The following is a 24466-nucleotide window of genomic DNA, read 5'->3' as shown; positions in this document are numbered from 1 at the left end:
TTTTCACTTATGCAGTTAATGAGAGAGAAAAGCAAGAAGGAAAAGGAAAGAAATGACTTTAAGAAAAAAAGCAAAATAAAAAGAAATTCAGAAAAAATAACTTAAAAATTTGAAAAAATTATTTAAATGAGTTTGTTTTAAATCAGATATTGTGTTTTATTTATAGTTCTTTTCTGTCTAAGTTTCTGAATCTCTATATTATTATTCTTTTATCTCCATGAAGTCAGGAATTTAAAAATATAGGAATTTAAAAATATATATTTTAAATGCTGTTTTCATGATTAAAATATATAAGTATACAAAAATGTAAAATCACAAAAGCAACATAAAGAAATTACTTAAACATGACTGTTATAAAAACTATTACATCCACAAGACAATTGCATGAACATCATATACCTTTAACTTCTAGACATACAGATATTTAGCCAGGCCTGTGTTTACGTCAGGAAAATATTTGTAATAGTGTAGTTAATCTTGTTTTTTTAGTCCTATTTTTTTTTCCATCTACAAGGTAAACAACCGTACTATAGTGGGACTAGATGTAGTTCCACTGTAAATATAGTGTCACCTAAAAGTAGCTTTAGGATACATAGTATACATGTTTTGAATTAAACTGGTATCCCTGTTTTTATGTCTGAAGCAAACTGCTTCCATACTAGCCTTGTAAGCAATATAAAGACTCCAGTACAACTGTTAAGTTAGCCTCAAGAATGCTTATTTGAAAAAAAAAATTTTCATTAAATGCTCTATTTTTGCCAACACGTGCACCAGCTTATTTTCTTACGGAACGTCTGTCCTTTTCATATCTCTTTTGGTTCCTTGACCAAATTTAGGACATCTTGGCCAGGAACATCAGCACACAGCTGTGTTTATAGGTGTTGTTGACAAGAGAAAATGCATCCCATGCCCCAGGATTGAAACAGAGTTGTTATATAGAGAGAATAGGAGGTGATGAATTTCACTGCTAAGAAATTTCATTTAACCATTCTCTACTTTAGGTTTTTTTTTTTTTTTTTTAGATATTAGAAAAGAAGTAGCCTTACTATATTAAAGGTAATTATTTAGAAAGTATTTTTCAAATTATGTGTGTGTATGTATACCTCTGTATATATACATATATGTTTTTAATTTGGATAATGTTACTGAAAAAAAAAAATCAACATTGTCTGAAAAGCATTGAATGTGGAAGGGGCCAAGAACCGAATTCCAAAAATAAGTATAAGGAACAAAATGAAATCCAGGTGTGATATTAAAGAAACTATTGGTCTATTGAAAATAATTATACCAATATTTATAAGAAAGATAGAGTATACATATACATATATATATACACATATACATATATACTATGTATATATACATATACGAAGTAAATGTTTCAGGTAATTAACTGTACCAGGTAGATATAAGGAAATGAAGGTACAATGAGACTATCATATATTTTCACCAAAGGATTAGTTATAATTTTCCTAGATTTAAGAAAAAACAATTAAACATCAAAAAAATTGAAAAAATGAACATCAAGTTTATAGCTGAAATAAAAATGGTGATGGAAATGATATAATGTTGAACATAGTAGTTCAACTTGAAATTGAGGAGGAGGAGTGAGGGAGAGTAAGCTGAGATTAACAAAAATGGAAGTGGGATTTTAAAGTGCTCTTTAAAGAAAGTTACATGTTATTTTGATACACAGTTGATGGAAAAACCATACACTGGTACATTTTTGGAGGATAATTGGGCAACAGCTATCCAGAGATATAAAACTGAACATTTCTTACTTTGCAAAAAAGAAAACCAACAAAAATATTTTCACAGAGTAATTTTCTCCTCAACACAATATTTTCATCTTTGAAATGACAAGTATGACGGCAGTCATGATTCATCTAGAGTAGTAAAAATATCACCAAGCCTCCTAGCTGCCCAAGAGGGATGCAGAGAAAAATAAGCATTCCTTTACAATTTCCCCCTTTCACTACAATGCATCTTTCCTTTTAAAAACTATAGAAAACCATCACCACACAGAATGTACTTTGTCTTTCACAGACAAAAGAGAGAGGTAAGTGAAGGACTAATTTGCCACAGGCTATCAGGAAGAATGAATAAATAGGCATGCCTCCCTTCTCAACTCTGTTTTCTTTTTAACTATATGGTCCCCTGGCCTCCTCTGAACTGGCTGGCCCAAATCTAAATTGGACTGAATTTCTGTGGTAGAAATATATGCTTAGTCAATAGGTCAGATAAATGATATCTCCCATGCTTTCTCTGCTCCATCCACAGAAAAGCACTAAACTAGTGCATTTGCCACCATCTTCCTGGATGAAAACCAGGACAAGATAAGACCTGAAGAGGAGTAAATTCCTAAATGTCAGTGCCACATTTCCTGATTTTGGAACTCATTTTGTGTTTATTCCTTCTCTCTCCTCTATCAAAACCATGATTTTGTGTAGAAACTAGCAAACATTCTCAATTTTTATCCATCCAAAATATATTTCTCAGCAAAAAAGAGGAATTTTATGGAATAAAAGTAGTTGATAAGGAAGTTTTAGAATAGGTAATATTTAAATGAAGAGACTAAAAAGTACGGAAGCATATTGAAGAAACAGGTTTTCTAGAGTGGAGAGCCCAAATTTTTATCTTTTAAATTAATTATTGATTTTGTTTTCAAAACAAACACTTACTGACTAACAGCTAGGTGCTAAGAACTAGAATGGAAAAATATGCTTTTTGTTGTTGAATAGGTTTGGAAGCCCAAGTTAGAGTACCTGGAAACTAATAGTAGAAATCAGGACTTAAATAAACAGGCAGAAAGAAGGCTTTAAAAATTCTTAAGAAAAAGAGAAAATAACAAAAATATTATATTTAACATTGTGAGTTCCTCAAACTACTGTTTATGGGCCTAAACTGGCCCTCTCAAGTAACAGATTTTTATACATTTAAAAATAGTTTTTAAAAAGAAAAGTAATATTTAGCGATATAAAAATTATACGAAATTCAAATTTCAGCGTTCATAAATAAAGGTTTATTTTTGGAACACAGCCACTATTATTTGATTACAGTGTCTATGGCTATGCCTGTGCTACAATGGTAGACTTGAATAGGTACGTAGTTATGGTTTGAGGTGTTTATCAATAAGTAGGACCAATTTGTTTCTCAAGTTCTAGGCAAGTTAAAAAGTGAAATGAAAGAGTGTATTAAATGACACAAAAATATACCTTTAGTAACTAATAAAGCTCAGTGGGCTAGGGGACCTCCTAAAAGTGATTCTCATTTCAGAGAGATTCACCTATGAAGTTAACAGAAGTTCTGGGATCCTGTACAGGGAGCAGGTTTCTATCCTATGATACACGACAGAGCAGGAGACAGGAGAAATCACCACGGAGACAGAGAGGAGCCACTTGTGTTTTCTTATCATGGAATTAAAGGGCTGGGAGATATATGTTCCATCCCAGCTATCCCTGAAGTTTTGTTTTCTGTCCCATCTGGCCTTAAACAATAAGTCAACCAGAGCCATGATGATCCTTTCCAGGGAAGCCATCAGCACATGGACAGTCTTGCCCCACCTTCTTTGAATACAAGCCACTGATCTTTTTGTGGTTCCTCCTGGGATCACTGGTATGGAACATAGATTTTTGCACCTAAAAGGCCCTAAAATATCTCAGAACAGTATACAAATGAAATAAACTCCAAATCCACTGTGCAACCAAAGCTGTACATTCAGTACAAAGTTGTCTGTTATATAGCCTATCTGAGCTTCTATAAATAATGAAATTATAGGACATCATTATAGTATTGCCATAATAAAATGAATACCAGAACTTGAATAATATATTGCCAGTAATATAAAGGTATGCCAAACTTGAGTGCAAATCTTCTCCTCTCATTACCAAATTCCCAGAATTTTGGGAGAACCTGAATTGTGAACTTACCATTCCTCACAAGCTGAAATCTAAAGAAATCAAGTGCCTGTTGTTCAAATTCCCTAAGTCATCCCTTCTACCTTCTGCCTGCTTTTCTTCCTGGGTCCCATATTTCAGTTACTACTGCCACTTACACGCTGGTCCCTCACACTGGAAACCTGAAAGTGATCTCCATCATCTACTACACATCCCACAAATATGTGATTGCCAAGTCCAGGTAATTCTGTCCCCTAAATCATCCTTACATGTGTCCAGTTCTGCTATTTCAGTTTACATTTGCCAAGAGCAAACTTTTATCACCTTTCAAGTGGATTATTGTAAAAGCATCTTACAGGTCTCCTGCCACCAGGCACCCTCTCCTCCATCCATCATCTCATCCACACTAGACAGGAACTAACCTAGATTCAATCATATCTGCTGACATAGAATATTAATCATTTGTATACAAAGGAAAAAGTATCAGCCCACTCATATAAATAATAAAAAAGGAATGATCTATATGTATGCATGCATGCATACAAATGGATAAAAGAACCTTACAAGTATTTGGAAATACCAAATGTTTAATTGTGGTTACCTTTGCGGAAAAATGACAGGAAGACTAATTTGGTAAGTGAATACGAAGGTAGAATGTTACCTTTTATGCCACATAATTCTATATTATTTATTGTAATAACAGAGTATCACTGCTTATTATGTGTGCTATTAGGAAAAACTAAATGTCTGGAAACATATAAAGCAACAGTATAATAAAAAATATACTGTATATGATAACAGTATAATAAAAAGTGTGGCATCTACGTATATAATATAAGAGCCTAGTCACAGAAACTAGTCAGTGGGTTTTCCATTGCTCTGGGTCTGAGGTGGTAAACTTCTGGGTAGGGAGGCAGCAATGGATAAGGGAGTGAGATAGCAGAGAAAAAGCGGCAAAACCATTTGGAATGGAGAAAATCCAAATAAGTCACCCAGCCTAGCAGATAAAAGAAAATTAAATATCAAAGGTAACTTTAAGGTTTCCATCCTGACAGCTGTGATGATTTACAACTGAAATAAATGGCTTATATGAAGGTGACACACTTTTTCTGGTGATATTTTTATTTCCATCTTAACAGGCTAAGTTTGGGGTGATGACAAGACAATCCAGTGGAGATGTTAAATATGTAATCAGAGTTGCAGGCTTAACTGCAAACCTTAAGGTGGAAGTTTTGACTGTTTCATTATTATGAGTGTATAGGTAATAGTTGGACCCATGAGCTCTTGTGGGGAAGGAACAGAATGGGAGAAGACCAAAAGGCTGAACACAAAACTTTAAAAAGAGTCATAAAAAGAACAGAAAGGTAAAAATGAGACTAGAATAAAGAATGCTCAATGCACAAAGGACTCAACGGGAGAAAACATTCCAATCAATACTGGGGGAAAGTCCTTTAAATTTGACAAGAAATAATTATTAGTGACCTTGCAAAGAAAAATTTCTGGAAATATACCTTTCCCCTTTTAGGAAAAAAGAATATATATTAAAACAAGCTATACATATTGTATGAGTAAATATACTATACCATATTAAACATACATCCTGTGAGAAGAAGCTAATATGGGCAAATGATATGAACAGATGATAAACAGACAGTTAAACACAACTAGCTATCAAGTATATGAAGAGATCCTCAAGCTCATTTGTAATCAGAGAAATGCAAATTAAAGTAAAATAATTTACCACTTTACAACTATCTGATTGGCAGAAACTAGAAAGTTGAATAGTGGTAATTATTAGTGGGGATGTGGAGAAACCAGATGAGCTTAATCTCACTCAAGAGCACTCCAGCAATACCACTTGGATTTAAACCGCATATACCCTATGTCCCAATATTCCTATTTCTGGTTACATAACCCCAAAATATTCTCACACAGGTCTAGGAGGGGGCTTCTGTGATGATTATATCAGTAAGGAGAAATGAGATTACGCTGTGGTAACCTACAAACCCCAAACGCCTTACTTGGAATAACACAGGTTTATTTTTGGTTCACACTGCAGGTCCATCACAAGATTGGCAGGTTAGCTCTGCTCAGTGTACTCACAAGAAGGATGCAGCCACTAATCTCAAACACTGTCAGCCACTGTGAAGAGAGAAAGATGAACTCTGGAGATTTCAAGCCAGCAATTAAATGCTCTAGGCCAGAAGTGATATGTGTCACATCTGTCCACACTCGCCAGAATTATATATAAAAGTGATCAGACAGTACAAACCTCCTCCCATGCATTCACACACTGCAAAAACCAGAATACCTGTGAACAATGCCAGTGACTTTCAAAAAACAATCAGTGCTTCAGTGGGGTAGCAGATGTCAATTTAGGTGTCCATTTCAAGAGGATTTTTGGAGAAGTAAAATATTCTATGAGTTTTGTGTGGAATACTATACAGCACTTAGAAGCAAGGAGCTAGAATATGCACAGAAAGGTGGACAGATAATTAAAATAAATTCTGAGTGGAAAAAGAAATAAGATAATGAGGTTTTTGGCACAAGAACATTTACATAAATTAAACATATATGCCTACCCTAGAAAACAATGCAAGGATACATATAAACTTGAGGATATATATCAGACACATTTAATTTGGTTGACCATTGGGGGAGAGGAAGGAGACTGACAGTAGGAAAAGAGTGAATAAAGTTATAAATTAAATAAAGCAAAAGGGCATTCCATACTGACGCCTGATGATAGGTTCCATGAATGGAGTAATATGATTAATTGGATGCTTCATGTGAAGTTGTACATAAGGAGTAAGCAACTTACATATGATAGAAGTCATGATAAGACTAGAGAGTGTATCTGTAAGAGACTGGGGAATTCAAAACCCAATGAAGAAGTTGAAACCCATTCTTTAAAATACCACTTGCCTATTGCAGTGAGGCAACATTTTGAGAATTAGAGGGAAAATGTGGAATGTTGTGGAAGTAGATATAGGCGACTAGGGTGTGGTAAAGTGGACCCATTGAGTGTTGTCAGTTGATAAGAGAAAGAAAAAAGGTAGAGTTGAAAAAGGGACAGATCAACCTGTGTTTGAATAAATGTTTCTCTTTGTCACCTTTTGTGGAGGTTACTTAGAATTATAATGACAGGAGAAAAAATGCTAAGAATGATAGGTCAGGATAAAGCAAATTATTAGCAGCTGTTTATTAGAAATTTTAAATCAATAAAGAACACTGAATTGCTGTCCTCATTTTTAAGAGAAACTGTACTTGGGGACAGATGTGAAAGTTTAACACACATCATGCATGTTCTCTATCATGTCGCAATAACTTCTGCTTCCAGACCCCATCTCTGCTTACTGTTGAGCTTCTTTGCCTTCTTGGATTTCTGATATTTCTTCTCCAAATATGTCACCTTGTCTGTGATTTCATTCGTGTCAGCATTGGCCCGTCTATTTCCCTTTCCTACCAGAAGTGAACAGTCATATGGTGCTGCTTGAGGAGTTTCAGCCTGACCTTGGACTAGAAATGCCCACCTTGTAAGGATGTGATAGCTACCTATCACTCGCTTTAACTCTCTAACCCTTCAATGCACAAGCACCATACCTTAAAAAAAAAAAAAAAATTGCCTAGCAATTTTGCTTCTCCTCTTCCTCTTGTTACACGTCCAGGTCAGATGCTGAGGTGAACATGGATATCAGGCTGGTGGACTGCCAGAAATTCATAACCACATCTTTAGAGAACCTACTGGTAAAAATCGTGCCTTTTTTACCTTACGTTTGTATAATACTGAACCATTTTCTAAAAAGGGCTTCTGCATTTGCCTGTAGGATCTTCCTGAATTTCCTGATCACATGAAAGAGAGCTAAAATTAGTGAGTTGACAAAATTGTAGTGTTGTAAAGGCTGAAAGTGATTTTTGTGGTTAGTCAAAGTTTCACAGTTCCCTTTTGGGAAAAACATGACCTCTATTTTATAGATCCAGAACTTGATGCCACATTGGAAATATATTCAGACAAAGGAGAGAAATAGTAAAAAGAGGAAGAAGGGCAAAATGACAGAATTAAAATCATGGGCTTCTTGTAATGTAGCTTATTATTTACTTGAATTTGTAATAATTCCACATTGCACTGTTTGTAATTAAACTTAGCTGAGTTAATTCTAATATGCATATAACCTTAAATGATAATTTGTTAACACTTGCTTCTATTCAGAACTCAATACTGACATCAAAAATATGTTATTAGCTGGAGATGCATATGGCTTACAGAGATTATAATAAACAAAGATTGATTTTTACTGAGGTGAAGATCAAGCTAAAAATCAATCGATGTTTTTCCATTTCAACAAAATCTTAGCTTTACCAGCATAAAAATTCAACGAGTCTGATTCCTCACTCTTTCCATTGGAAAACTTATGTGAAATTACAGCATCCTCTAAAGAAGGAAGAAATTTTTTTCTCCAGAACTTTCTTGTAACCCTTTTGGGCCATCTTCCTGCCTCCAGCTGTATACAGACTTGTCCAGATCCTCAGTCAGGAATTAAACGACTAGGTGATCATAGAGGGATGCCTCTTCTTTAAATGCTCCCTGCTCCAAATTAGAATTAATTACCCTCCTCTTTAATAATTGTAAAAAAGAGAGAAAAAAGAAAACAAAATGATAACAAAGAAGTCTTGAATGAGTGCTAAAGAGTAAGTCAGTCACATTTTCATATACTTCATTCAAATCCTACAGAATTTTCAACAAATCCTTCATGTACACTCCCGTCTAAAAATTCTTAAGAATCAACTATACAAAAAATGGCAAATTTTATTTCCACTCTCACTATGGCAATAACATTTCATTTTTAAAACTTTACATTTTTCTGATTTTGTATATGTCTTTGAGTTCTAGATTGAGCATTGCCTCCATCTCCCATTAGATAACTACCTGAAAAATATAAACAAATTCTTCCTATTCTTTAATTTTCTTCCTTAATATTTACATCTAAAAAATCACTCAAATTTCCCTGAAAAATATTATCAGATTGAAAACATGCAAAATGCGCGCACACACACACACACACACACACACTCATAGCCTAAACAAAAGACATTGCAGTGAAAAGACTAAGATGCCCTACCGCGTGAAATCTATTTTTCCCTCCTCACCCTTCCCTTCTCACCTCATTTTGAAAAAAAGAGATCAAACAATTGATTGTGAGGCATATGCTGTTACCAGGTGTTTCCCGCTTTATTAACATAAGAGATGAATCAAATCACAAAATGCCAGAGCTGGAAATTTCCTTACATACCAGTCCCACCTGCTCATTTTATAGATAAGGAAATTATTCAGAAAGGTTGCTGTAACCACGAAGAAGACAGCAGAGCTGAGAAAAGAAAGGAGGTCTCTGGTATGTAGCTTATGAAAACAAAGTCTCCAGGTTTTACTTTGTATACTTTTCCAAACATTAGGTTGAACATTGAAAAGGATGTATGTTTTTACTAAAGGGATGTTTGAAAATGTGGAGAAACTTCAAGAAAGGAGGAAGAATAAAGAAGGAAAAGAGTTGCTAAATCTTGATTGGAATTAAACTTTCTAAAAATTTATAAAATTAAATTATAAATCTTGTTTATAATTTAATATACACTGGCCCTACTGCTCAGTCCTTGTCTCCATCTTTTCCTCAGATTCTTAGCAAACACTCCTTGTTCTTAAAATTTACCTTTCCTCTGCTCTTCTCTTTCTCTCTCTTATTAATTTTTTTAATTTTGGCAAAGAATTTGAAGTGGCTGACACAACTGGGCTGCCATTAACCCCAGGCAGGCTTTGCTAATAACTAGAAAACTGGAAATTCCCTCCTCAGTATTTACTTTGGCTCCAGGAAGCTATAACTTGAAACTGCCATGAAAAAACCAAGTTCAAACCACACACTCTGCTGAACTGCCTTGCAAGCTCAGTCTAGTTCAATTAGGAAACAACGCCCCAAATCAAACCCTTAAGTTTGATTCACATTGAAATGAACAAACACAGGTCTTTCCTGGCAGAACTTGTTGCAACACCAGTTGCTGATTCAGATGAGTTAGTCTTATGATTCCCATTTATTAAATTCTGCATTTTCAGATATGCACCTTTTCTGTCCTTTAGATGGCTAATTTGTTATCCTCTCTTCCCACTTATACCTAGTAGAATTCTAAAGATGACATTAAACACAAGACACAGTCATGGTCATTCATATTAAGACAACATTTACTCAATGTATTTTTCTATATGCTATTTTCCAGACATTTAATTATTAATATCAACTACTATTCCCACTTTACAAAAGATGGAATGAGGACAGAGAAGTACTTGTCTAAAGTTACCATCACTGGTAAACATATTTGTTGGAACCTGAAACTAAGTTTGGCCAACAGTATCTCCACACTGATGCCTTTCTCAAGTTTCTCCAACCCAGGCTGTGCCCTGATTTCCAGACTCATGTATTCACTGTATACTCGGTATTTTTGTTTGGATGTCTGGTGGGAATCTCAGAATTAATATATCTACAAAGATGAGTCTCTTAATTCCATACTGTTTCTCTGACCCCTAGTTCTACTTTATTAGTAAATGGTACCACTATCTACTTAGCTGCTTAAACTAGAATCTTACAGATCTTCTCTTTCTTTCAGTCTCACTAAGCATAGCCAATTAACCAGAAAACCTAATCAGTTTACCTCCAAAATACATCTCATATATAATTCTTTCCATTTTCACATTTCTCCCTAGATACCAAGATACCATGATATCTGTCCAGAACTACTGCATTCTAACTTGTCTCCCTGCATTTCCTCTTTCTTACAAGTGATTTTTTGCAAAATAGTTAAAAATATAAATCAATTGATATCACTTTTATGCCTAAAGTGGTTTTTTCCATTCCTCCTAAAAATGCAAATTCTTTAATTAAGCCTTTAAGTATTCATGACCTAGCTCCCGCCTTCATCACAGAGTCTCATCCTCTTTCACTGTGCTGTATTTATATGGACATCCTTTCCATTCTTTTAACACCTAAAATTCTTTTTCAGCTCTTGAGTTTTTATGCATACCTCTTTCAGATATCTCCCACAGCAATTTGCAGCTCTTATTATTCTCATTTCTCAAGACTGGGTACCAACATCATCTTCTCAAAGAGGTCTTCCCTGACTATCCTACATAAAGTAACACAGATTATTATACTTTACCAAAAGTATCCACTTTTATTTCCTTCCTTTCATCACAATCTATCATTAGTTTATCCATTTGTTACAGATTTGCTATTTCCCTCCTCTGGGACATAAACTGCATATAGTCAAAACTTCTTCAGTCTTGTTTATTGATGTATTAATAAACCTTAGTTTAGTAGCTAGAACATAATTGCCATTCACTCAACAGTAACTAACTGAATGACTAGAAAACTCACAATCATCCACTAGCTCTGCTGCTGCGTCATTTGGAGTAGAGGAAGCGGAAAACTGGATGGCTGCCATCCCAGGAAGCAAGTACACTTTAACTAAGGGCAAGCATATGTACGTTATTGGACTAAACCTAACTTCTGCTCATTTCTGAATGGGTCAATCTAATTTCTGCGCTACTCGTAAAGGTAGTGGATGGAGATATAATTATTTAGTGTCATGGTTTACCCATAAACTATAAAAAAGTTTTGCTACCTGAAATTCTAAAGCAGGACATAACTTTCACTAGTGAGGTTCATTTTTCTTGATAAAGATAGGCAATTAGATAGATAGATATAAACAGAAAAAAATAAAGCTTGGAAAAGATAAGGAAGATTAGAGAACAAAACTTGGGAGAGCATCAATAAAGAATACGAAGCACTAGACAAGGCTCTAAAAACATGACCCTGATGATCCTTTTCTAATTTATTTTCTAAGGCAATTGTTATGATTGTCTCCCCTTTTCCTTTTTTACAAAACTTCTTCCATCATTCCACTCACTAAATAAAAAGTGGCATTGTACCAACCTTAATTTCTATTTTAGAATAAGATTGTGTTTAAAAACACCCACCCCATGACAATACTGGAGTTTTAAGTTGCTGACTTTTTAGTGGATTACATTAAATTTAATTTTTCAATAAGGAGAGCTTCATTGAACAATCGTCTGTTGCATGCCCGTCACATATCAGGACCTGTTAGATCTTGAAATCAGAGTAACAAATGGGACATACAGTACTAAGAAGTTTTTGGTCTGGAGTATGTGGGATAGATGTAAAAGTATTAACAGATACGTTACAGTGCAATATAGCGTTACTGCAAATAAACAAATCCTGTGACTACTCTGGGGACAAAAATATAAAAATAAACACTGCTTAGAGATACTGTCATATATACAAAGGAGAAGACATTTTGCAGATATATTTAAAGTCCCAAATCAGTAGGGTTTGAATTATTCAAAAGGGGGAATATCCTGGGTGGGCCTGACTTTATCAGGTAGAAGACTTTTCAGGAGGGTCAGAGAGTCCCTTGCTAGTTTTGAAGAAGCAAGCTGCCCTGTGTAGAGAGGGTCTATAGAGAGGGCCACATGGCAAGAAACTGTGGGTAGCACCTAGGAGCTGAGAACAGACCCCAGCTGATAGGCAGCAAGAAAACAAAGACTTCATAGTACCTCTGGAAGATGACTTATGCCAGAGGCTGAAGGAGTGTGAAGGTACTGATAGGTTGTTTCATGGACAAGGCTCTGATGAGACCGCAGCCTCGGCCAGCATCTCATTGCAGCTTTGTGAGACTCAGCGTAGAACCCAGCTGAGTTGTGATAAGACGTATCTGTGGAAACTGTGAGATGATAAATGTGTGCTCTGCGAAGATGTGAGATCTGTGGTAATTTGTTACACAGTAGTAGAAAGCTAATACAGAAAGATTTACCTTGAGCTCCACTTGCAAGGATAAGTTGCTGTTGCTCACATAAAGGAAAGAGATAAGTTGATATTATGTGAAGGCACAATATGAATATGAACACATTGTGAAAGGACATGCCATATTTGAAGAAGAGTGAAAATTTGATTTTGGTAAGAGTTGGATGTTGACTTACTTTTCAAAGAAATATTGCTTTTTAAATTTTTTCTTCACCCTCTTGTCCTATTCCTCAGATTTATTAGACAGAAATAACATCCAAATGTTTATTTGCAATTTGGAAACTTGAGACCTAGAAAAGATTACTAACTTGTCCAAAGGTAGAGTAAGGTCTTGTGGTATCTGAGGCTTATTCAAGGGGAGATTTCTTTAATAAGAAGAATATATGATTATGAATATAAAGTTAAATACATATTTAGAACGAGGAAAAAATATGAAAAATTGGAAATTTTAAATATTGCAAATATTGGAAAAATCAGAAAAGTAATGTTATTTAGTTAACTGGCTGACACACTGTGCTGTCATCTTGGATGTGTCAACAGAGTGGTAGGAAGGGTATTTCCAAAAATCATTCCACACTGGGCTATCTACCTAATTATTCACAAAAAGGAATGCAAACCACATAAAAATATCCCATATAACCTAAATTCAATCTGTCCTCAACTCCGTTTCCTTGTGCCAGGTCCAAAAACTGTGAAAGACAACCAGAATGCCACCTAATAAGAGGGGAAGTCTCACAGAAGGAAATTTAGAGTGAAAGGAAGCTGTAATGTTAATGATTTATAATTAAAATATCTCCTTCTGCAAATTTTACAAAGCTATGCAATCACATGGCCACATTTATAAGGTCTCGTACAGTAACATGAAAGAAGCCTATACAAGTAATGGGTGTGGAAACTTAACACCCATTAATTCCATAGTAATCCGCCCTGGATTTATCCACAGTCACACAATTAGTGGCAGGACCTTGACTAAAACCACATCTTCTTAATACTCAGTCTCATGTGCACACAAAAATCGTAGAGTAAGAAAGCTAGTGGTACAGGTATATGAGTCTGTGTATGTGTTTCCAGGTATGTAATGAAGAATCGATTGACAGGGCTTGTCTAATGTGTTTCAATCCTTAAAAAAATGTGGCAGTTAAAGTGTACCAAGGTAGTTTGTATTCATTAGAAAAAGTACTCAATGGGTTTTGAATAAATAAAGCTGTAATTGGGGATTATATTAGGATTATATTAAGAAAGTAGGTTGGAACTTGTTTTTTGTAAATTAATTTGGCAGGGATATGCTCTTTGGGAACCAGGCATGTTTTGAAACAGTGCTGAGGCTATGAATCATAGTCTGCTGACAAAATATCCAAAATGTGGAATCAACTCATTAATAAAGTCATGTACAGACAAGTAAAGATGTTCCTTTTTCTCTCTAACTCCCCTCTCCAAAACCCTTTTGCTCCTGCTGCCCTAAATAAAAGAATATCTCATTACAGGCAATTGGTTATATGGCAATGATAAGAATCTATGAAAAGAGGCTAGTGAAAACCCATAGGGAGTAGGTTAGATCTTGAAATAGGGGTAAGAACAGGAGACCAGGGAGGAGAATAAACCCTTTAGTCATATGTAATGGCCTGGAAAGGCTAAAGTAGCATCTTTGGTGTTCTGAGAAACAGGAATGGAAAGAAAAGGATTAATCTGGATAATCCTCTAACACAAAAACTTCCACCTAAAATATATGAATGGGCAAATCAAAGGCTCTCTTCCTGGACTAGATGGTGAACATTACAGAAATGTAAACTGGCGAACTTGTTTTCTCCAAATACGTTACAGTATCGTGAAAGAATATAGACTCTCAAAGTGAGCTTTAGAAATTTTATTGTAATTAAAGATATGTTTTATATCATTTCTGGGACTTTGAATATTGTTACAATCAGTCTCATTCTGAGTTTTTGTAATGTTAAACTGACATCTGAAAAACTCTCTAATGGAACAGTAGGAGGGTGACTTGGATGTCTGAGTTTTATTAAGGATGAAAATTCTACATTTTCAAGGATAATCAGAGACTGTTGATTGTTAGAATTTTTTATTTATTCCCTCTTGACAATATTCAGAGTATTTTTTTTTTGTTATACCACTACAAACATACAGTCAATTCTGGATATATCCAAAAAGTTCTGATTAAGTATTTGGTGTATTTCCCATGTTTTATAGTCGTTCCTTTTCTTCCCGTTACCTGCATATAGATAGGATTTCAGTCAAAAAGTAGAAAGCATTCTAATATAAATAAATTATATTAGTGATTGTTCAAGATTCACATACTTTAAAAAAGATTAATCTGTAGATTTTATCTTTTAAAATTCTGTCACCGAACAAAGTAGTTTGTGTGGATTTGTTTCCATAGGAATTTTAATGTTATTTCTATTACTAATTTCGAGTGCTTATTTTAAAATGATGTACAATGGAATTGTTTCATTTAATCAATTATATAATTTATAGTTAAATTAACTATAAGTCAGTAAATTAACTATAATAAATTATATAAAGAAAAATATAAAGACATTATATTTTCTTCTAGTATTTATATCAATAAGTTAAATCATAATTGGATTTTTATACTTATTTTCCAGTAGTTTTAAAACAAAAAGAAAAGAGAAGTAAAATTAAATTCAACCCAGAGACAAGAGGAAATTTATTGTACAGGGAAGACTGTTGGTTTGTGTGTCAGTCAGATCTGCATGCAGTATTGACAGGAAAGAAGTTTCAGAGGTGGCTTCTGCATTTTCTTATTTGCTTTTAGTGTATGTTGACTTATTGATATTTAAATTACCATATTATTTATTTTCAAGGCTACAAAGTATGTAAAAGAGAGGTGATAAGGGCATGAATCCATAACCATATTAAAAGCAGGTCAGAGCTTAAAAGTTTCAGCCGAGTGTTGGATTCATGAACAGCAGCCAAAGTACACAAGCGTTTACTAGTTGCCTGTGGAGCAACCAGGTCAGATGATATGTAAGCAAACACAAGTGAGTGAGAAAACATCAGAGTTGCCACGTTTGTATTCCTGGTATGGACTCCTAGTCAGCCATGTCCTGGAGTAAAATAATAAAGATGATCTAGTCGTATCTGGAACAAAATCTGGGCAAAATAATAAAAATGAACAATTCGCACAAATGGAACCACCTCCTTCTCCAGCTGTTCTCTCCAAAGCCTATGGAGCTACACAAAGATCAGAGCTTAAAGTCTGTCCCTAATTCTCCTTGATGAAGATGACTCTCATTGCAAGGATACAGCTGCTGGGGGCAAAAAAGCAGAAATGAGGAGGAAATAGTTCTGTTATTATGTTTCCAGTGCAGTTTGATTTTATGATCATGACAAAATGGCTAAATTACATGAGATATTGATAGTGATGGATGCAAAAGTAGGAGCAGACTTATGAAATGAGAGATAAAGAAAGTTGTGGATTACTGGTTAATAGACTGTTAAGAATCAGGAAAAACCATCTATATAAAGACCTATAAACATCATCTTTGGCATCTCTGCATAACTCCTTCAGTTTACAAGATATTTTGATGGTTGATAAGGAATTAGGGAAATGAGGTCCTAGCAAGCTATCCAAGGACAGTTTGAGACCTAGAAGTATGAAATAATTTAGAAATCTCAGTGATGAAACTATTAAAAAGCGCAGACCAGTGATCTGGGAAGGCAGGATGTCAATTAAGATTTCAGTTTTGGAACATATTTCTGGACTATATACAGGCACTAGAGCGTACACTGGAAGGATGTGACATTGGGGTTCAGGTATGAGAACGTATTTACTGATTTTTATTATTGGTAAAGAGCTCTGGTCTATTTTGGGGTTAAATTGTATGTTCATAATCTACCTTCTTACCTCTAAATTAAAAAAAAAAAAGAATTTTATCTCATCCCATGTTCTTTTCCAACCCCAATAAAGTGATGTGTCTGATTTAACTGTTTGACTACCATGGAGGAATCCCAGCGAGTATTTAAAACTCTATTAGTCTCTAGGCTTCCTGTGAGTTTCCATTATTTGAACAAATACATAAATTCTCTCTTGTGTTATCAATTCCACACAATTCTCTTAAAATGTTGAGATTTTAAGTAAATCTACATGATTATTGTTTTGAGATTTGAATTAAAGCTATAATTTTTTGGCAATTATGTTTTGTTTTCATTATGTAAAAACGTGTCTGCTTTGTTAAATAGAAGTGGTTTGTAAAGACTGCATCCTCTAGTCCTCTATTTTTATTCATACTTCCTGCCACTAATTTCTCTGATTTATAAAAAGTAATGCTTATAAAACCCAGAAGAGAATAATTTTGTTAAGTCTCAAAAAACTGTCCACTCTCTCCCAAATGTCCTAGTAAGTCTGAATCATTTTGCACTTTACACTGATATGTTTCCCTGATTCTCAGATCACTTGGGGCATTTATTTAAAATAAAGATTTCAGAGCCCACCACAGATCACTTCCCCATGTAATTCTCAGGATGAGCCAAAGTTGGGAAACATTACTTGATATATCATTGCCTTACCATGTACACAGAAACAAAATAAATTAGGGGGATACCTTTTACATTTGTAGACAGTCTTTGCAAATCAATTTCATCAATAGTGGCATTTGGGTACTTGATTTATCTAGAAAATTCACTCCAGTGATAGACCTTATTGTGAATGAGTTTCAATGGAATCTATGATATTACCCTACTATCCACTGGGAACACTTTAATTTAAAATCTTTAGCAACTAGAAGTCTCCAGGATGGTGAGTGATTACAACTGTGAATTATAGTTGCAGCAGCTCAGCATTGAGACAAGAACTGCATGAATATGCAGAAAATTTTTTGACAACTTTCAAAAAGGTTAATTACAAAGTTTTGCTGAAAAATGTCCTGATGCCTTTTGGCTCAAGCTAGATTAAGAGATTCAGAAGCGATATGTGTATGTTTTAACTCAAGAGGTTTAAGATGAAAGAATAAGACATGGTATCCCTGTTTATTTGTATATCTTGATGTTTAGGAGGAAAGTGTTTCTTCTAAATTTAAAGAATATAATAAAGACTGTCTCTTGAATTAGTTTTGGATTATATCACCACCCCTTGTATACCCACACTCCCAAGATAATCTTAAAGCAACACATGTTTGAAATGTCCAAGATTTTTTTCAGCTGGATCAGGAATTGCTGACATTGACAAGCTCCCCAAAGCCCATATATCCTACAGTGTCTTTTCTTTCTCTAGCACCTTCCTACTCCTTACTGCAAACCCACCACAAACCACAACAACTTGAACTAAAATATTTAGCAATGTCAAACTTTTGAGTGGTGTCTCTCAAACATATCTTTAGAACAATTGCTTGAGTGGCCAGGACCACACAGGTAGAACCTGGGCCCACTTCCTTCTCATCTAAACCACAGCAACAAGCAGTAGAGCCATTAAAAGACTTAATGGAGGGCAGGGGTATCAGGCAATCCAATCAACAGAAAATATGTCTCCCAGAAATTTTTTTAAATTTCAGTATATTACCATGGTAGAACACTAATGCAATCATTAGGAAAGATGCTTTGCATAGTTTCTAGCAAACTGGGGAAATGCTTTTATTTCTTTTTTTTTTAAATTGAAGTATAGTTGGTTTACAATGTTGCATTAGTTTTAGGTGTATGGCAAAGTGATTCAGTTATACATACATATATCTATTCTTTTTCAGATTATTTTCCCTTGTAGGTTATTACAGATTAATGAGTATCATTCCCAACTCCCAGCAATTTAAATATTACCTTCAACATAGACTTTTAGAACTATTTTATTTTATTTTATTATTATAGGAGAAAGGGCATACAGATTTTATTTGCTATTAATATTTTTTATATGACAGGGGGCTTCATATAAAAGAAGTGAAAACCCCCAAAAGGGTGGTTAGACCTGAGAGCTGATCTACTAACACTTTAACAAAGAGTGATAAATTGTGGAGATGTGACAAGATAATGAGAAAATAGATTTGGGCTTCCAGGGTGGGGAGGCTGTGTGGAAGGTAAATATAAGGGGGAAACTAATGGAAGGTAAGGGTTATATCGAAACTACAGTTCAAAAAGACACATGCACCCCAGTGTTCACCGCAGCACTGTTTACGACAGCCAGCACGTAGAAGAGACCTAAATGTCCATCGACAGAGGAATGGATAAAGAGGATGTGGTACATATATACAGTGGAATATTACTCGGCCATAAAAAGAACAAAATTGAGATATTCGTAGTGAGGTGGATGGACCTAGAGTCTGTCATACAGAGTGAAGGAAGCCAGAAAGAGAAAAACAAATATCATATATTAACACATATATGTGGAATCTAGAAAAATAGTACAGATGAACCTATTTGAAGGGCAAGAATAGAGATGCAGATTTTATATTTTTAAATAGTGTTTAGTATTGCAAGACACTCTTCTACGTACTTAACAAATAATAACATTTAATTCCAAGAACAAGCCCATGCAGTAGGTAACATTACCGCCATCCCTACTTTACAAGTGAGGGCGGAGAGCATTAAGAAAGCTGCCCAGAGTAACAGAGCGTCTAAGTGAGAGGGCCAGGATTTGAACCCCAGAAAATCAGCTGCAAGTCCGAGCTTTGACAACTCTTGGGATTATTCAGTACCACACCAAGTTAATGGCACAGCTCTGCCTCCTATGTATAAAAATGACACTCCACTAGGGATGAGTGTCCTTCTTATAAGCTGCAGGCATCCTCAGGATATCAGGTTACTAGGTATAACATAATGCCCGCCCTCACCCACCCTCTACACAGCATGAAAGCCACACAGATGGCTGTCATGTCATAAAGATCCTCCTTTCTCCTCATGATCTCTCCCCACAAACTCTTTGAGAAAATCACATGCTGGAAGACTTTCCAGATCACAAATCAACCAGCTAACCTTTAAGGAAACTGTCACAGGGACTTTATGGCTGCTAGCAGAATGCTGAAAAATGACTCATGATCAATCTTGTGGGGTTTTGAAAGAAAATTAGAACAGGGGCTCACCAGTAGTTATCTAGTTCCAACTGGAAGAAACTGTATATATGCTGCTACTTCTCCTGTCATTTGGTCCCTTCCTATAGATTTAAGTTGACTTGACACACCCTCGAGAACAGCGTTTCTTGACATTTTATGGCCTATTTGAGAAACAGATTAAAAGTATAGATCCTCTCTCCAAAAAGATGCATAATGTATATAGAGAGCAAAAGTTGTCACAGAATTTATAGACACCACCCCTACTTCTCACCGTGCCCAGTAATGAAACCCTTGAGAGCCATGAAATTGCAGTTAAAAGTCTTCACTCAGAGGAACTGGGGAACGTCCTTTTAAGTTGTGACTGCAATTTGAAGAATCTTTTTTGATAACCTTAACTTCTTTTGTAAAGTGGTTATTGATCACCGGTGACTCTAGGGATAAACTCTCAATGTAATTGTTTTTGTGCTTTTTTGGGAAAGTTAACTTTAAACCAATTTCTCTCTGTATGTATATGTCTCTATATCTCTACCTCATTATCTATATAAAGTGATAGAATACTATATATAAAGAGAAAATTACTTATTTAACATTGGATGTGAAATGGCAAAACAATTAAATCTTTAAGTTGCTTACCTAGAGAGTATGATTATGTTTTAAAAATAGTTGTCAAAGAGCATAGAGGCTTGCCCAATGGGATATCAGTTTTCAACTCTAACTCAAAATGAAAGGTCCTTTTCTCTCTGGAAATATTAGAAGCAATTTGGAAATCGGAGTGCTCAGATTAAAACATTTCTTCAATTAAAAATAATGTGTGTGTGTGTATATATATATATAGAGAGAGAGGGAATTTAAACTATGTGCACACAAGAACTTCAGTATAAAAAGAAAAGTAGCCACAAGGGTGGATATTTTGCTCCTGTTAATGTATTTTCAATGAAACCTATACTTGATCTATCACAATATTTATTAATCTATATTGGCTTTGTTGTTTAATTATCTGACTTGCCTGCTTAACCATAAATTTCAAGGAGGTAAGTGTCACATATATTATTGTAATGTATGCCTTATCCCATTTATAATTCTTATTAGGGAATATATACTTTTATTAGTAATAATAAAAAATTGAATTCTATGTATGTGCCAAGCATTGTACTAAGTACATACTCACTTATGTCTCCTTTAATTGCGATAGGCACAAAAATGTTTTGGTAATTTGAGATAAATATAATAGCACATAGAGGATCTGTGCATTAATACATATTTGTGACTAAATAAACATATTAATGCATTTTTCAAAATTTATAACAATTTTACTTAGTAATATTATAATTATTTAAATAAATTTCAAGCATTATATTTTTTGCAATTAGTAATTGGTATACATATACGGACACTACATAATTCAGCCTATTACTATTGCATAAGACAAACATGAAAGATACACTAAATCAAATAGAATGTAAGAAAAGAAATCCAGATCTGATCAATCGAAGGCAAAGATCATTTCCTTGGTCATATCTCATTAAATATTATTACCATTTTATTGATGAGGAGATATTGAAAGATTACATCAGAATATCATTTATAGTTTCTACAAGTAATTTTTTGCTTTGGTTAACTCTACCATAAATTATACCTATTTCTCAATCTAAATGTAGGTATATTTGTTCATAACTAATCTCCCCATTGTCTTCATGAAACTTCAAGTTAAGAAATGCTCTGTGTGTCATTACAATGCATCTTGAAATGGGATAGACTCCTCAATTTTTGCATTCAGTTTCTGGGTCCCAAATGAATAGAGGTGAGTATCACTTCTAAGAAGGCTATCTTAGGTATGCTTATTTCAGCTTTTCTGTGCCATGTAATCCAAGACCTCAACGATACATAGACTGTCCTTGTATCTAGAAGGAGTCATCAAATAGCTTTAAGTTGTTTTAATCATCATGGAGATACACATCTGCTTACTTGCTTTATTTCCTCTTCTCACATCAGAATCTACTGGGAGACATATCTTGCTCAGACAATTGTCTTTTGCTTGCAGACCTACCAATTCTTTTACTTTGGATTTTAAAGCCTATATACAAAATGAATCTGATTAAGTACCCTCCAAATAATTCTATTAAAAAATCATGTGAAATATGAGTGTCAAAGTCAGGCCTTTCTGCCTTCAACGCTCAGTTCTAACTCAAACTAAGCTCTCCAACTACAACAACGACATTTTATTCACTTGCTCCATCTGACCTGCCTCTGCAACTTTGACTACTTTTTTGTCTTTGGAAAAGTCAAATACATGATGGAAGTGTAGCATTCTCTCCACCCACTGAGATCAGGGCATCACAATTCCAAAACCCGGCCGTGACGCTGATCCAGGGAAGAGAAAGGAGACAGCCATCTGTATTACAGGGACAAAATTGACTTCAGAGATCAATAGAAATTATAATTAAGCTGTGGATATTTATTCCTCTCAAAGCCTTCTATTTCTCAAATATTTAAATGATGACTTTGCAATAAGACTTTCACTTCATCAGCGTCTCCACGGAAATTGGAAATTACAGTATGTGATACAATTAAAATGTATATCCACAACCACTCAGAATAATCATGGCTAATTAGAAATTATGAATCATTAAAATGACATGGTTTTCTGTCAGTATGTGTGCATAGCACATTCATGTCTTCAACTTCCCAATCCAATCTCAGTAAATCTAAGGAGATACATTTGTTTCAATATTTCTATTAAGCCCCTCCATTAAGTAAATTACCATTACAGCCAAAGTTTAAAGGTTATCTGGGCTAGCAAACTACTCAACATAGCTAATATACATAATTAGCTGTGGTGAGATTTCACATTAAACTTTTCCACTGCTATTTAGTGAATTTTCAAAAACAAATCACTTATGCAGGCTTATCAAGATTGCTATAATCCTAATGGAATTCAGGACATCTTTATCATAATAAAATCCTAATTTCTATTTTTTTTTTCTTATAACTGTCATTAATTTTAAGGTTGACTAAAACAATCAACTAAATACTGCTCTATTTCTAAAATAATGTTTGGGATGTGGAAGAGAGTAGAGGTAGAGTAGAAGTATAACAAAATAAAAGGAAAGGAAAATAAGTAGAACTGGATTAAAACTAATTTTTTAAAAAATTCAAAGACTTTGGTGGTTTTTTTTTTTAAAGTTCAGAATAAATTTAAAGGAAAAAATACCTACCTAGAAAATTGTTTCTATACAAATAGGCTACATTCAAGCAATAGTCTCAGATGACAGTTCTGAAATCATAATCCAAAGAAAAGCTTTAGATACCTCCTTCCCTGAAAGGGTGATAAACACTCTCCAAGGTCTAAGTATATTATGATTCCAAAACTCTCCAACTAGAGTAGAAAGCACTTGGTGTAAGACTACACATTTTTAAGTAACTAGTGGGTCCTGAAGCTGGACTGAATGCAAGGAGATGTCTCGTGGTAATTTGCACTTAGGTGTGTGTGTTTCTAATTATTAGTGTATCCATAGATATACAAAATCCCACTGCTAGTGTATAAATATTCTCCAGCTGATGCAGAACCGATGCTGCTGTCATTGATGTGCTAGTTATTAAACTGCTGTCTCTCAGTTTCAAATCTGCCCTTCTAGCCTCCTCTTTGCAATGCTGAGGCTGGGACTCTATAAACTACATTTCTGCTTTGCCAGCAGGAACCCTGTTAAGCTATGCCAATAGAGGCCACCAGAAGGAGACTAGAAGTCTGGAGGATGAAGAAAGGACTTTCTCCTCCTTGTTTGCATTCTTTTCCTTTCATTGTCCCTTCAACAAATGTTCTTCACCCTCAGAGTGGCATCTAGTACCTGTTTCCAGTACCACATTCCAAGAATGAACTTCATCATGGCCTCTCATAGACACCAGCACTAGTGGGCCAATACTCCCTCCTCAGAGGTCTGGCTCCCAGGACTGCAGGTATACCCCTTTAACCTTCTAGGTTCTAATAATCCCAATCTCTTTAGGGGGGTAAGTGTCCCCCAGACATAGAGGTTCTAGCTGCTTCTTGCAGTTACCACCTCTGAAATAGCAAGGTGTTACCTCGGTCTTTTAAGTCTGCCAGTACCTGTTTAATTCTCTACGTTAAATTCTCTCTGTTAAAGTAACTGGTGCTATTTTCTGACTGGACTCTGATTAATAGGGTAAACAAACAACTATTTTAATATTGACATATGTAAGCTTGCTGTGCATTTCATGTTTCTGGCTTGGTGTCCACCAGGGTGGACTTAAACTGCTTGTCCAGCATCCTTTCCTTTGAAGACTATGCTGTCCTTAATGCTTTGGTCCTGGTGGGAGTAGTGGTGCTGTCAGATATAGTATCCCATCCCATGACAGGTGTGGACTCAGGATCTAGGTTGACTAATTAGATCTCACCCATGTTCTGTAACACAGCTTTCAGGGTAGGTATGAGATGTCGCTGGGCCAATCACACTCTCCCCTGGGAGTTTCCTATTCAAGTTGGTGACGTGGTCATGTGAGGCATAGAAGTTGTGGAAACTAGTTTCCAACTTACCCTCTTGCATGGAATTTTTATCTAAGGTAGAAGGAAATGAGAGAAAGAAAATATATTTTGAGAGAGAGAGAGAGAAGACAGAGACAGAAACAGAGAGACAGAGAACAAACTTCATCTGAACCCTCAGATCCAGTCATTAGGCCACAGGAACTA

The 24466-nt window shown here is 35.0% G+C and overlaps 1 long non-coding RNA gene across 1 annotated transcript in view; it reads left to right on the top strand.

Annotated features, from left to right (window-relative positions):
* The first annotated feature begins 16514 nt into the window (after window positions 1-16514).
* LOC130830407 (uncharacterized) overlaps window positions 16515-24466 on the top strand; it is a 48478-nt gene continuing 40526 nt past the window's right edge. Inside the window, exon 1 of the long non-coding RNA XR_009047788.1 lies at window positions 16515-16546. This is a non-coding gene — a long non-coding RNA (uncharacterized LOC130830407). The remainder of the gene's footprint in view (window positions 16547-24466) is intronic.

This window comes from Hippopotamus amphibius, chromosome 10, assembly GCF_030028045.1.
Source record: "Hippopotamus amphibius kiboko isolate mHipAmp2 chromosome 10, mHipAmp2.hap2, whole genome shotgun sequence".
In the NCBI taxonomy this organism is placed as follows: Eukaryota; Metazoa; Chordata; class Mammalia; order Artiodactyla; family Hippopotamidae; genus Hippopotamus; species Hippopotamus amphibius.
This window is presented reverse-complemented; position numbering and strand designations above follow the sequence as displayed.